This window comes from Tachypleus tridentatus, chromosome 1, assembly GCF_004210375.1.
Source record: "Tachypleus tridentatus isolate NWPU-2018 chromosome 1, ASM421037v1, whole genome shotgun sequence".
In the NCBI taxonomy this organism is placed as follows: domain Eukaryota; kingdom Metazoa; phylum Arthropoda; class Merostomata; order Xiphosura; family Limulidae; genus Tachypleus; species Tachypleus tridentatus.
This window is the reverse complement of record NC_134825.1, coordinates 158,117,791-158,133,892: the sequence shown is the minus strand read 5'-3', so window position 1 is coordinate 158,133,892 and position 16,102 is coordinate 158,117,791. Positions and strand designations below refer to the sequence as shown.

Here is a 16,102-nt window from a genome sequence, read left to right as displayed (position 1 = left end):
ATATGGTATCCAATATCACCGTATATGTTTCACAATATATAGTACATGAGTTATTTTTTATTTAACCTACTTGTGTGGTTCAACGTGTTGGTAAGACAAAGAACGGTAAAAAACACAGAAAATATTTGTCAAACGTTATCGATTCAAAGAATCATTATATAAAAATCGTTCAATAAAAGTGACCTAAAAACAGTAATGTTGAAAACCGACCACGTTTGCCAAAGGTTTCGTTCCTGAACATCCTTAGCTACCATGAAACGGGCTCAAATTATCTAGAATTTTTAAATTGCCACGAACCTGGATTAAAGTTTTAGGATTAATTAACCACCACGAAGGAAGGGTGTGTGTTTTCTTACAGCAAAGCCACATCGGGTTACCTTCTGTGTCCACCGAGGGGAAATGTTCCCTTGATTTTAGCGTTGCAAATTCGAAGACGTACCGCCGCCCTAGCGGATTGAACAGTTGTATTTTATATTTATTTTTAAGTAAGATAAGTATACTTGTTTTAAAATTGACTGATGACTAGTTACATCATTAACAACAACAATTTTAATACATAATAATAGCTTCTATGAAGTTTAGGCTTTTAGTAATAGTTGTTTGCGATAAGTTTCGCTTGGTACGTATATATTGTTAAATACAAAGTGTACTTTTTCTTATAAATCTAATTTATTGGTATATTAGTTACTGTCTGTATTATGTTTAGGATAATTTTATTTCGTGCTCTTGTTAGAACTCGATGTACTTTTTTTTTGTTTTACAAATGAAATAATGCAATCGTATATCACTCTCGACAGTAAGATTCTCCAGACGTTGAATCCAAGGGTTTCCGGTTCACATCTCGTTGTCGCAAAAATTTGCTCCTCACTTTAGGTATGTTATAATAATTCGTGTCAGCTTTCATTATTTTGTCGAAAAGATTGTCCAGTAACTGGTAGTGCAGGTATGTTGACTGTTTGCCTTCGCTTTCTCTCTAGTCTATCACCTCAATATCAAAAAAGGCTATAGGTAGACAGCCCCTTGTGTATCTTTGAGAGAAAATAATTAAATAACTAATTTGTTTTCGGTATTTATGACAAAGCCGCTGTTCCAGAGGAAGGCACCCCACCCCCATCACTCTAAAGGACTGATAATACCATGTAACAACATTTTTACTTTTTCTAGTTTCTGGGCAGAATGTGTTATTTTCCAATTACTTATGCCTAAAGTAAATAAAAAACACCTATTTTTCTCGTCAAACTTTGCTTTTGTGACCTGGGAGCGTATAACGAAAACATGATGGGAGACTATACTTGGTGGCTGATATGTGAAAGTGATTCACATTACAGTCGCAAATCTCGAAACACTACTCACTTCTAAACATTTTTGTATAAGTTGAGTATAAATACATGTAGATCTCGATTCATATGTTGTTTTATTCAGACCTTATGTAAATGAAAATGTACAAATTTGTCCGTTTTTACATAGAAAATAGGTTAATTTCTAAATTTCATTATCCAGGTCACAAAAGCAAAGTTTTAAGGGAATAATGGCCATTTTTGTACTTTTACAACATAAGCAATTAAGAAATAACGCATACTATCCAGGAACAAAATTTGTGTTACATAGTGTTATTACGTACTCTCAGATTAAAATTTCAGGAATATTTCGTGGTATGAATAGATTCGAACCAAGCTTGCAATTTCTAACATCCAGAACTCCAACAGAGGTACAGCCAAAGTCCAACAAACAGAACTTATTATGTTCGATCAAATGTTTTGTATAGTTACTCTGTAACGACAGACTTAGAAAACTAGCAACCCATTTTAATATAAGGATTTGAAAATTTTCTGAAATAAGGTTTTATGACATCTAACCTTTGTGTTAACACCTCAATACAACAGTGTTAAAGTTGATAAGTTAGTTTTTAAAACGTACTATGATTTTGATGTGTATCTTCTCACAGTTGATAGTGTGATATATTTGTTGTGTTCGAAGTAAAACGATCTAAGCATTACAGCAAACGGACAAATAATAATCATATTGCCTTGTGACTAACGTATAGAATTATGACAGCAGTGACGTCACTTTATTTGTCGTATGTTATATAGATTACGGATACTTAAGACTATGAAATTACATATATCATTTTGTTGCGGTTATATCAACTTGACCATTCATTGTGGTAACTTATTCAACATAAATGAGTTTCTAAAGACATCTCTAACAATTAATTAGGCGACATATACATATTACGCTGCATTTATTGTATGTTAAATATTTCAATCTTAAAACAAACTAACAACAAATGATGTCTGTATGTTAAACGAGCCTAATTCTCATATACTTTGCCACGACTTCGGGTATTAACTAAATAACCAGCTAATTTCAATTACATATAAAAAATGTTTCACACTGTTTTGTTGGAGTGTGTGTGTGTGTAAGTATGTTAAAGAAAATCAAGTCAAGCCAAGGAATAAACGCATTATAAAAAAAACAAAATAAATAACATAACGATATAGACTTAAAAGCAGAAATTGCAGTATCTATATTGGTAGAGGTATCTGAGGAAATAGGACCCAGATAACAGTTGGGATACACTATCTCTCAGAATTAACCTATCTTTCCAAGCCTGTCTTACTATATAAAATTTATTTAAACCATTATGAGTAAATGTTTGTGCAAAATATGTGAAATATCACAATTTTACGATCTAAAACATTGTTTAAAACTACTGTAAAAATCTGGCTCCTAGAAATAATAAAAATATACAATTATCAAAAACAAATTGCTAGAAGTTAAACGTTACATGCATTCTTTGAAGTTGGAACAGCATACTAACAAAACAATAAAATAACAAGCGAACGAAAGAAAAGACATGCTTAAAATGTGATAGAATGGCAGTTATTATTTTATTATCTTATGAATACTTTTATCTATCTTTCATTATTAGAATTTAAAGTCTGAAAATTATTTGCTTAGATCATTTTGATATATGTATACGAAAAGTGGCTATACGATATTACAAGTCTCCTGGTGTCTCATCAGTAAACTCGAGGGTTTAGAACACTGGAATTCTAAGCTCGAGTTTAGTGGTGGTAAAAGCACAGTTAGCCAGTTGTGTACTTTTCGTGGTATAAAAGAAAACAATCTATGAAAGTAAATCGATAAAAAAAGAAAACTTATACACAGAAACACACACGAATATATACATTTTTGAGTATAATTAATTGTTACCGTTCATTTTTATTAAATATATTGTTTTATTATAAAAAACACACAAAAGAAATTACTCTTGCTGATATATGTGACAACGAGAAAAGTCCTCGTAGCTGAAGACAAAGAGCACCATAAGCAAGCAGGATTTGAATTTCCGGGAACGCCTGTATGATGGCTGACAGTAGCCACCCCTAAAACTGTCAAATACATAACACAATCAGAAATAAAGTTAAAAATATCCTCTATTTTAAATGAAATCAGGCGCGATAAGACATTCTGGAGATTCAATTAGATAAATGTTTTCTTTAAGTTTAGTTATTTTAAAATGTTTGTGTTTGATATAAAACTGACTGTACGGTAAGGTATATTCGAAAATTTAAAAAAAAATAATTTAATGAAAAACTTATTTTGAATGTTAGTTTTTTGGTAAAATGATATTTTGTGTCAGGAGTGTATAATGATTATGTTTGATCAATATCTCTGAAATACCAAATAAATTATAAAACAAAGATATACGCATGTATATTTGTGTTATTGCAAGGTTTCAAAGAAGTTACTATCAACGATAATCAATTTCATCTTAATCTGACATCACATTAAATAATTACGAATATATTTCGTCAGAAAACACATTAAAGCTAAGAAAAGCAAATGTGTTCGTATGTAATGTTCTGTTTAAAAACAAACTTCTATGTTCATTTCTTTAAAAACGTGACCCGTTTGAACTTCTGAATAAACTGGAAAATTCATTGTCAATTCATTTTGATAGTCAATTATGTAAGTATTGCGTAAAAGACCCCATGAGACACAAACTCACTACATTAAAACCTGTTCGCAACAAGAGAAAGTTGGATCTGAAGGCTGCGGATGAATACGCACGTGTTTCTACCAGAACAAGGGTTCCTCCAACTTGCCACAATACCGCCGCTGGGCCTAAATTGGGTTAGAGCTTGCAGTCCTTATGCAAATGTCCTGAAATACAAATCGAATTGATGCAATTTAATAAAAGTAAACCCACGTCTCGACTAAGGCTGCCCGAACCTGAACAAACAAATGGTTGGTACATAATCTATTATCTGACGCTAAGACTAGCAAGAAAGGCTAAAGTTACAATCTATATTTGTTCTCATATTCAACTTTTCTTGTATCATCGGAACATTTTGAAGACTTTTGTTTGTCTGCTGTTACCAAGTCTAGAATTAAGTTATGTCACTGTGTACCGCATAAATGCACGTTCTTCTGTATGGATAACCATGCATATATTCTAAATTTTAAGTCTGAATTATAGTACGTAGTTACACAAGGGGAACAGATCCATTAAATCAAGCGGCCGCTGGCCTCATTCGCCTAATTGTCTTAAAGTCTTCGGTCAATATTGGAACTTTAAATTATTCTTATTAAACTGAAGTAAGACTCTCGGCCAGATTTAATTAACTGTAGACGGTAGAGAATGTCATTTCGGTCGAACCCTGGCAATCTTTTAATTTAACTTTCAACGTTCACGTGCTACGGTTTTCTACTGAGCTTTCTTTGATCTTAAGGACTTAGTTCATTGTTGCACTTTAATTGTATTAATACACGTATCTCAGAGAGACTGCACTTGAATAACTCCTTCAAAAAACACCAGATGAAGTGGTATTTTGTACAGATGTCCGTAGCAGAAGTTATTAAATATTATCTTAACCAGATTGCTCTACAGAATTGCATAACAAACCTTATTAGTCATAGAATTATGTATTGAAGCTTAAACAATTTTTAAGAAACTTACTGTTGGTGAAACATGGTAAAATTTTGATGTGACCTTTGACCTAGGTTTACTATGAGCTTATCACTTAGTGTTATTGTACTTCTTTGTTATTGGACTAAGTTTAAGACATAGTTAAGAATAAGAGCGTAAATGCATAGGGATGATTGATCACAATAACCACACCCTAGCGGCAACAGGTTGAATTAATTAGTGTAGAGTGCCTTGGTAATGTTGTACTTGACAAGTAGAAGAGCTAGTGTATTAGAAAGCGTCAGGCTTCACTAAGTTAAGAAGAAAAATTAGTTAATCTATTTAAATATAAACTTGCAGTGGCATTAAACACGGCCATCAACTAATATATTAAGGACTTTAGTCATGCAAATGTGAGGCAAATCATCAAAAAGAAAGAAAAATCTAATTAATCTTACTAGTGGAGAATTACTGTCAGGCTTACTGAGTCGATTAGCCGAATTAAATAATCAAATAATTTTAATGATCTTTGAGCAGCCAGTCACGCTCAATTCTTTTTTTCTTTCTTGTTTCTAATGATAAATATTATGAAATATCTAACCTTCTCTGTGAAAGCACAGCACCTTGGTGGTTCAGCAGTAAGCTTGAGAGGTGATAGTGCTAGATATTCAGGTTCAATACCCACAGCGGGCAAGCGCTGAAATAAAACAGATTATAAAAATTAATAGAAGTTTATTTGTCAAGCGAGGCTTATGAGCGCATTTAGTTATCCTAAGTACCGTAGTACTTACAGTATGAATGGAGACAGATACATAATAGATGCGACACAAACTATTTACTCACATATATCCTAACAACCAAATAATAAGTGCTCAAAGATGTTTGAGAGATACAAAAAAAAAAAAATCACAAAACTACAAATTTCTGAATTTCTCTGACTGATTCACTGACATTGTCGAACGTTTTTAGCTGTGAACAAACAGATTTACTACAGTCATGAACACCAAATATAACAATAGCACCGGAATCACGTGCTGGTAATAGTTTGAAGTAGCTGAGTTTATTAAGTAATTGATTAACACTTAGCACATGCATACTAACAAAACTCACACTGCGACATATGAATGATATCACTTGCACATCACAAACACATACACACACCATTGTTTGCACATACCTTCATATTGTGAGGCACAGCCAACGCTGATGATATGTAAACAGGATATCAACACAAATGAATGAATGATGAACAAGTTCATGTGACCTTTTACAAGAAAAGTGCATGAACAAGTGGATAAAAAATAAACGAGGAATGGGAGAACTAAAAAGTGACAAAACAAGGTAGGAAGGGACATGGTGTCATAAAACCTGCTTTGTAGAACTTCACAAAGAAGTGTGACATTCGGTGTATGTTTACTTCGTTTTTATGAGTTCATGATATTATATAATATACGGATACATACAAAATTTGTCTATGATTTTCCTACTTTTTTTTAGATAGTAACAAATCCATTATATCAACACACAGACATATTTTAAGATTTTCTTACCATTATATGTTAATCCACTTAAAAATAACGAACGTAAAAAATTCCATTGTGCTATTATGCAATTATCAAAGAATAGACAAGTCGTTGAAAATCAAAATACATAAAAGTTATGAGTCCAAACTAATATCTGCTTCTTCTGGTGTTATACAAACAAACATTAAAGTATATGTATTCCCTCCAATAATTCAATACACGGAAACCCTAATCACTATATGATAAGCACAATTAAGTTTCATAAGTTTACTACACCTGGGTTATATTGTATTCAAGATAGAAAAAAAAAAAAAAAGTAGGCGGGAATCAGATGTTGGGCACGCCCTCTGGTGAAGTTGTACAGAGGAAATTTTATTACAACATGCACATTCCTACCGTGTTTCCTCACTTTTTGGTGGACTCATTACTACAATTTCATCTTAATTTAAATATTTTTTTTCCATTTATATTTTATTACTGATATGCATTCATTATTTCATTTATCCAGTTGTACAAACTGCTCTTGAGATAAAATAAGTAGATGATACAAACAGTTTGAGATCTGGAAGACTTCGAAACATTTTGATCAAATAAATATATTATACACAAATCAATACATCTTATATCAAACAAGTGATTTGGACATTGAATGGGTTTTCAAAGTGGTTCCTAAGTTCTTGGTTTCAAGTCATAGTAAATTAAGCTTCTGTTTGTTTTAACATAAATCTACACAATGGGCTATTCGTTGTATGCTTAACTTAGGAATTGAACATTACATTTTAGTATTATAAGCCCTGAGGTTTACTACTAAGCCATCAGTGAAGTAGTCTAGGTCAGTATTATTTGTATAGACATTACAAGAATTATATATGTATATTATAATTTGGTTCAAGAAGAGCACGCTAGAAACAGACTTACTTATAATTAGGAGTTTCACTTATTATTTCGATATAATAAAATACAATATGTTTTTATCGTGAATTTATACTTGCAGGCCAACATATTTTATGCGTACCTTTAGATATAAATATATTCATATGTAGAGATTAATTCGTTTAGAAACAATCTTTATAGATGAAGTTGTGTCAATTTCTATGTCAAGGAAAACATAGGTCTTTAGGTTTTGGTTAGAGCATAGTGTATATTATATTTATATAACACTTTTTCATGTTATTTCATGTTTTACATTTCGAGAAAATATTATTCAACTTTTTAGGTCCTGTTTTTCGATCTTTCTTGTTGAGAAATCATTAATTTGGTTATTGCAAGTTTTATGTAGACTGTAAAGTTGGATGTTGCTTTTATGTAGACTGTAAAGTTGGATGTTGCTTTTTATGTAGACTGTAAAGTTGGATGTTGCTTTTATGTAGATTGTAGAATGTATACTTTGATATTGTGTTTTTTTATAGATTATAGACTTTGATATTCTTTTTATAGATTGTAGACTTTGCTATTGTTTTTTTTTATAGATTGTGGACTTTGATATTGTTTTTTGTAGTTTATAGGCTTAGATATCGAATGTTGTTGTATATTAAAATTACCATTGATTTGGATATTGAATATTAGATGCAAACTACAGACTTCGTTATTGAATGTTTTTAATGAATTACACAGTAAGATATTAAATGTTTGATACAGATTGTAGACTTTGATATTGATTGATGGAGATTATAGACCTGGATATTGAGTGAGATATACATTATAGTCTTCTATATCGAAAGTTTTATGTAAATTATTAGAAAGTTAACTATAACACATTTGAAATACGAACCGTGATTTTAATAGGCATGAGTATACTAAAAACTAAAGCATTATTGTTATACCTATAATTAAGTAGAACTGTGATAGATAGAAACTGCAGATGTTCGTATCTATGTTAGTTCAGGATGTTAACGTATATCGTATGCATCTCAGAGCAATAAATCATTATAAAATGTCTCTTTCTTTACTGAATTTAAATCTAGACTTATGTGTAGCATATCACTTAACCACGGCAGAATAAAAAGATACTAAAAACTAAAACCATCCAAGTAATTGAAGTAAAACTGCACAAATAAGTGGAAAATCTGAGCTCTAAGTGAACTACAGTTCGGGTTGTTTGTTATTTACAAAAACCTCCCTTATCTAAACGAGTATCTTTTGGCTGATTCTTTTCTGCTGAAGAATGTGTGGTGGTTAAGAAACAACTGAAATCGTTACGTTAGATTTTTCAAACTCCTGTGTTTCAATAAATTCGGTATAAAGTATAATGTATTTTTTTGATACCAAGTGTATCAGACTGTTCCATATTTTATTGTTCGGTCTAGATTGTGGAATATCACAGCAGTAAGGAAGTGTCAAATATTCCGATAATCTAAGAGCATATTTTTAAATTTCTGCTTTAGATTAAGGTTGAGTTAACAAAAAACAGCGTTACGTAAAACTGTTGACGTTCTTACAAAGTTTAATCTGTGTCAATCGTAAGGAACCAGGACGCAGTTAATATATAAATCTTTGAAGCGAGGGTTACATAGCGATGCGACCTGACTGACAAATGATTATATATATATATATTTGTTAAGCTACTATTTTATCAACGAATAGTGGGATTGACCGTGACATTATAACGCCCCCACAGCTGAAAGGGCAAGCATGTTTGGTCTGACGGGGATTCGAACCCGCGACCCTTGTGTGGTAATATAAATCTTTGTACAAAACGTTTCATAGCAATGCGACCTGACTGACAAATGATTATATATATATATATTTGTTAAGCTACTATTTTATCAACGAATAGTGGGATTGACCGTGACATTATAACGCCCCCACAGCTGAAAGGGCAAGCATGTTTGGTCTGACGGGGATTCGAACCCGCGATCCTTGGGTGGTAATATAAATCTTTGTACAAAAGGTTTCATAGCAATGCGACCTGATTGACAAATGACTGTGTATATATATATATTTGTTAAGCTGCTAGTTTTACGGGCATGTTTTAATAACAGCAGTAATTATTACACCAAAGAGAAATACATTATTATATAGATCATTCTTCTCTTTACCATTTTATTTATAATCATATAGAAACTTCTACAGCTTACTTTAACCTTTATATGAGACGGTTATAAGCGTATGTCTCAATGCTTATCCATCATTGTAGCCTCGAGTTTCTTTCCTGCTCTTTGACCTTTTTTGTCTTAAGAGTACAGGTAGGCAGCTGGATTTCTTAGAGCTCTTACAGACTGATTGATAAAAACTTGATATTAGAAGAGAGACACTCAACTAAAGCACAGATACGACAAGTAAAACATACTGAACCGACGTTCCATTTAATAAACACAAGAAGAAGAGGTCTCGTTTTAACCTCCAGTAGAGAGATACGTGCTGCAAACAGCACTGCGGAAAGGTTGCAGCTGTTTGGAAAAGAAATGTTGAGTAAAGACCACAACAGATTTAGCTACCAGAGCGATACTGTGGGATAAACAACGATCCCAGAGCTTGAAAACAACACTGTGGGATAAACATGGATCATAAACGTTTCAATGGGCTCGGTATGACCCGTTGGTTAAGGCACTCGAGTCGTAATCTGAGGGTCGCGGGTTCGAATCCCAGTCACACAAAACATACTCGCTCTTTCAGCCTTGGAAGCGTTATAATGTGATGGTCAATTCCACTATTCGTTGATAAAAGAGTAGCTCAAGAGTTGGCGGTGATGACTAGCTGCCTTCCCTCTAGACTTACACTGATAAATTAGTGATGGATGGCGCAGATAGCCCTCCTGTAGCTTTGCGCGAAATTCAAAAACAAACAAATAAACATTTTAATGATAACACTAGATTTGTTTAAACAATAAACTGTGATGTAAATTTATGTGATAATAGCTGACGTTCAGTTCGCTTTTCTGTACATAACTGAGTGAAATATTTTAGGTTGATTATCTTAGACAATAACCTTCTCTATATTGTTTCATACGACTTTAACAATTTATTTAAACAGCAGCATCGTGCCAACCATGTGTTTGTGTGTGTTTTCTTATAGCAAAGCCACGGCGGGCTATCTGCGGAGCCCACTGATTTTAGTGTTGTAAATCCGGAGACATACAGCTGTACTAGCGGGGACACCAACTATGTGATAACAACGCCTACTAGTGCCAATAAATGTTAGAGTCCATAATATCTGTATAAATACGTGATTGGTTTGGTTTGTTTTGAATCTGATGCTATGAAGTAGCGCTATTCTTTGACGGATATTCACTGAGTCCGTGGTACACACTTCATTTTGAAGAAAACAGTGTTAAATCATTCTTTACTTGTAACGTACACTTCCATGTAAATAAAGTCCGTTCAAATTGTTCAACTTAATACCTGTAACACGAGTGTTATAGTTTAATAGTTATATCGGCACACTGCTTACCTGCAGTCAATTTAATACTTAACTCAACTCATGTTGTTTAGGGTTAACGCTCATGGGAAACATTCGTTGCCTGAGAACCGAAGTTTGATATCGACGGATAAGTTTGTGCGAAGATTCACATAATATGTGAAAGAAATGTCATATGTTTCATTATACGTATTCCTAGTAAAAAAATAAGTTCAGAGCTGCTCTGAGAATTAAGATTTTTTTGTGCTCTCTCTGTCACACTGCTCGGTTTATATCGGTAAGTGTTTGTTTGTCAAATAAATAGTTTGTTTGCAAGCAACGTAATGTTCGCTGGATAAGACGTCGGCAACTCTTGTTATATTATTTATTTGGTCAGTATATCGTCATGTTTGTTTATTTGTAATTAATCACGAATATAAACGAAGGGCTATCTGTGCTCTGCCCACCACGGGTATCGAAATTCAGTTTCTAGTGTTCTAAGCCCACAGACATTCCGCTGTGTCACTGACGGGCATGTCGGTATCAGTCATGATATCAGCTAGATGAGTTGTCAGAAGCTGTCATGCTGTTAATTTTATTTGGTCAGTAAGTCCACACCCATCATGGTGTTATCTGGTCATCATTCATCGGTAAGCGCTGTTACACAGGTGGATTATACAAACAACTTTGTGTTATTTGACCAATCTTTAGGATTCTACTGTGCTATCAACTGATCAGTTATTTGGAATATGGTCTCTTTTATTAACTGGATAGCTTTTTGCAGTAATTGCTGTTTTAAGTAGGGTATCGATCAACAGCTCTGAGACGTTAGCTCTTCCCAATAACGACACTTCATTTTGAACTTTTTGTGGTGGATACTGGTTGATTAGTTCGTCTACCATTTTCTTTTTAAACTAAATAGCCTGTCAACAACGGTCTTGTTTTGGTCAGTTTGTCTGTTTTTGTTGTTGTAAGTTGCTCAGCCTGCTGTGCTGTTAATCCTGTCAGTATCTTGATGTGTCGGCGTCTGTCGTTGTTTGAGGTTCATTATCTATCAGCACCTCTGAACTGTAAGCTTTCCTCATGCCATAAACACGCTTTCATTTTAAACATTGTGCACTTCCAAAACGTGTACTATTCAACCCTATTTATTTTTAAAGTATTCCTTTCTGATCCCTAACAAATACACTAGGATACATAATGTTTAAGCATATTTGACATTTATTGATAATAAATGCAATATTAGGTACTAATCTGCTACAATTAACTTCGAGTAATTATTGTGGTAATTACATATTGTTTCTACCAAAAGTAATACCAATTATCTCCTCTGTAGACTTATTAGAACATTACTGGCTGCAACACATATTGCTACTCTTTTGACCGGTTTCTTATCAGACAACAACAACTGTTGTTCTGTCTTTTGATCTTCCTCCCCTTACTTTTTACTCCAACAAAACCGGTTTAAGTGAACGGGCTGGTCAAAGCAAAACATGTATTAGTTCTGGAATACCTTCCCTAACGCGGACCGAAGTGAACGATGTTTATGATTTATCTTTATTATTATTATTGTTGTTGTAATACCTACATCATTTATGTTTAGCTGATTTTGTGTATTTGAAAGAGAGCATCACATCTTATTTTAATATTTTCAGGAATGATGAGTCTAAATCACTGAAAATGTAAATATTGTTTGTTTGTTTTTTCTACCAACGATCTTAATTGTCTAAATTTGCGTGTATTTTGCAAATAACGCTTCTTACACAGAAACGAATCAGTTCATACAGCTGTAATGTGTATGGAGGCCTGATTAAATATATATATAAATATATACGTATTTTAATGGGCTTACGTTATTCGACTGAAACGTCTGTAGTGCTAATAGTTAACCTTAGCATTCTAAAAGCCAGAATATTTTCTGTTATGAATTGTTTGACACATCACTAGAAAATGTGGTTATATGAAAATATTCCAAGAAGTGTTTACATTTGTTCATTACAATTACATCTGATAAAGTATTCATTAAATTTTGACCATACCATCTGGCATTGTACTATATAGACTGCATTCAGTCAGTCATGCTTCGTATTTGGTCTGGAGAAACTTGCTGTGGTGTAGCCTAACGAAGGCATTGTGCGTTGTCAGAACACGCGTAACACTGTGTGGTTAATTAGCAGTATTGTTAACTGTGAATTCTTGTGTAACAGAGGACAAATAATATTATTTGCGTGTAGTTTCTTAATATCATTTTGTATTGTTAATACGTATATAGCTATATACCGTCCGACAGAATTTGAGTTTTGAATACAGATATATGTGATTTTGGTAACCGTCATGAAACAAATATTCAACCTTCTCACACAAGTGCTTGTCAGTTGAAAAAATGTGTTGTACTTGAAACGTGACCTTTCGGGTTTAAAGCTTAGATTTTATAGAGCTCGAAAAATGTAAACATAACTCATTATTTTCTATGCTCCGTTAGTTTTCAGGACAAGTATTCTATACCAGTCTTATGCTTAAGTTTTCAGGACAAGTATTCTATACTAGTCTTATGCTTAAGTTTTCAGGACAAGTATCACCCATCAGTTTTATGCTCAAGGTTTGCGTGATAAGGGCCCTGCAAGTTTTCACTGCACGTGGTTTTATCTCTTCTCTAACCCATCGTTGTATTTTATACAACAGTTACTGAAAAGATAAAACCCGATTCAACGAAGACAGTTGTTAACTTTCTTTGTGTTCATTTTTACTGTCTTATCCGAATAGATATATAGGGTTTTCAGTTATACTTTTGATTTTCCTTGGAAATAATTATATTTGTATATATTTATAAAACAGTTTAATATATTCAGACAGAATATGTTTTCGTTATTTCATGGGTATTATTTATGCATTTAATTTAAACAATCATTCAAAACTAACTTGTATTTAGAAGGTTCCTGAAAGAAAGCAGTGCAAGCTATAGTTCGTTAATAAATATAACTGTTATCTGTGTGAGCGTCACAGCTTTCGTTTACAGTATGTACATAATTTCTTCGCTTAGAATATAGACTTCTAACTTTATTATCTAACAACGTTTATTTCAGTCTTTTTTCATACACAGGAAAACACCTCCAGCTAAATCCACGAATGACATTTCATATCACTCTTATTTTTTGGTCAATAAATTGACTCCATTGAAGGGAAGATGTTATTTTTGTCAATAAATTGACTCCATTGAAGAGAAGATGTTATTATCGGAGGAGGCTAATCTTCTTTCTCCTTGTAGAGGCGTTCAGGAGAGACTAGGAGATAAGAGTACAGTTGTACTTAACATTTCCCTGTGTGCTGGCATGTAGCTGCAGCGTGATACGATATAAAGCCTAGAGATTTATTCCCGGGATTCCAGTTCTTCGCACCTCACCAAAAATAAGCTGAGCCTCGGTGTAGGCCAGCCTACGGGGATTTGACGCTTGCAAGCCGGGGTATTACCAGATTAATGCCGAAGTAATTGAAATCATCATAATTGATCTCTGTCAACGTGATGGAACTCTCTAGAGAAAATCACTTGAAAACTGAGTAAATTCGAGACTTTCTCTTGACGTCAGCTGCTCACTGTGGCCCCGATAAGATGTGACAGTAACGATGGTAATGTTCAATATGTATTTGCGGTGGAACCAGCTTCGAACGCTAGGTCCACTAAATCAATTTGTTTGCATGTGTGTTTTGTTGTCTAACAATCGGTTGAACGTATATTGTAAGGTTTTTGTTTCAGATTACATTCGCATTTTATATACCAAGAGATTTTTTTTTCTTCCGGAGATTGAATATCATAGATCAAGTTTCTTTTCCTAAGTAGTATATCATATAAATTATTTTTAACTTTTAATAAAATGAGAAAAAAAAAAAAAAAGAAGAAGAAACCGATTGTGGGTACTTACAATTCAGAACGACAGTTTATTGTAGGTTGGTTTTTAGAGTAAGACGACCGTATACGAACAAGTATTTTTAAATCTGACTTTTCATGATACCCTTATGAATACTAACTAATATACATTGCTGGTAATTGAGGTACATTACGATGGAGTCCGATTGAGGTGAAAACTCCGGGATGAGTGATTCTTTTATTGAATAACTTGGAAAAAGTAAGAAAAAAAAACAGTATTAGAGACCTCCAACACATACTGAACAAATTTTAAAAAATAACATTCTTAATGTTACGTGTTTAATGATTCGTCAGTAACGAAATAAAAAAATGTCAAACATATTAAGTCAAATAAAATAAATAATCTTCCCAGTGAGACATTAAAACCCATCAACTGCATTACAATGTTTAGTTAGTTTTTACCAGCTTACTTACTGGTCAAGTGTTTGAAAACCCGTTTATTAAGAGTGCCCTATTCTCCTCAGTTTACTCTTGAATGCCAAGAATAGAGTTTCCTACCTTCAAACTGTCCGCAAGAGAGAATGTTGAGGAAATGGCGAAGCCTTCCGTCTAGCGTCTAGTAACGTGCTATTTTCGTTAACTACGTCTGGGTTCCTTCGCCGGTGTGAAAGCCTGAGCTAGGGTTGGTGACATCAACGAGGCAGTAACACGGTGCTAACGTTGCCTGGCGTGAAATTGACGAATGAGCATGGGAAAAAGACACGAAAAACGACCCGCAGATTATTGTTAGCTAACCCCCGCCATGATCGCTTGGACGACCGACGAAGAAGTCACGTCGTGACCAGAGTTCAGATTTTGTCGTTGTTTTTAATAGCAACATGCGTTTTTCATTCTGTTCTCGTCTACTTTTCTGATACACTAGAAGATAACGTATACGATATATCTTATCCCACCTTCAAATAGTTATAATAAACTTTAACTTATTTAAAGACCTCTCGCTTCTCCCTAATTTGTGCAGCATTTCTTAAACGAAATGCAGCGTTGGGTAATAAACATAGATTACCTTTGTTATACATTTTATAACACCTCTTCCATTACCTAAAAATAATAACTTTATTTATTAGTCGATAGCATAAATAAATGTACTTTCAAAAAGCGATTGAGACAACACTATTTACTTCTAATACTGATTGCATCTGTTGTTACAATCAAACCTAAGTTCATTACTATTTGTTTGTAACAGGCAACAGCAAAACCTGAATAGATCTTATGTTAAATGCCTGCACAAAGCGATCTTTTCATTATGTGTTTTAGTTAGAGTATTATATTATGTTTAGAACCGTATTGGCTTGTGCTTGTTTTAGAACTGAAAGCTTTTCTTGCTTTATGTATTTTACGTATGTTTATTGGGATTCACAGTTTTTTGCATTTTTGGAGTATTTTACGATCGACAGATTGTATTTGATC

General features: G+C 33.4%; 1 long non-coding RNA gene across 1 annotated transcript; it reads right to left on the bottom strand.

Annotated features, from left to right (window-relative positions):
* Positions 1-2,815: 2,815 nt before the first annotated feature.
* LOC143256122 (uncharacterized) lies at positions 2,816-15,549 on the bottom strand. Its single transcript, XR_013031146.1, has 3 exons — positions 15,194-15,549; positions 5,517-5,612; positions 2,816-3,395 (listed from the first exon to the last, which is right to left on the bottom strand). It is a non-coding gene; the product is annotated as an uncharacterized LOC143256122 (long non-coding RNA).
* Between the last annotated feature and the right edge of the window lie 553 nt (positions 15,550-16,102).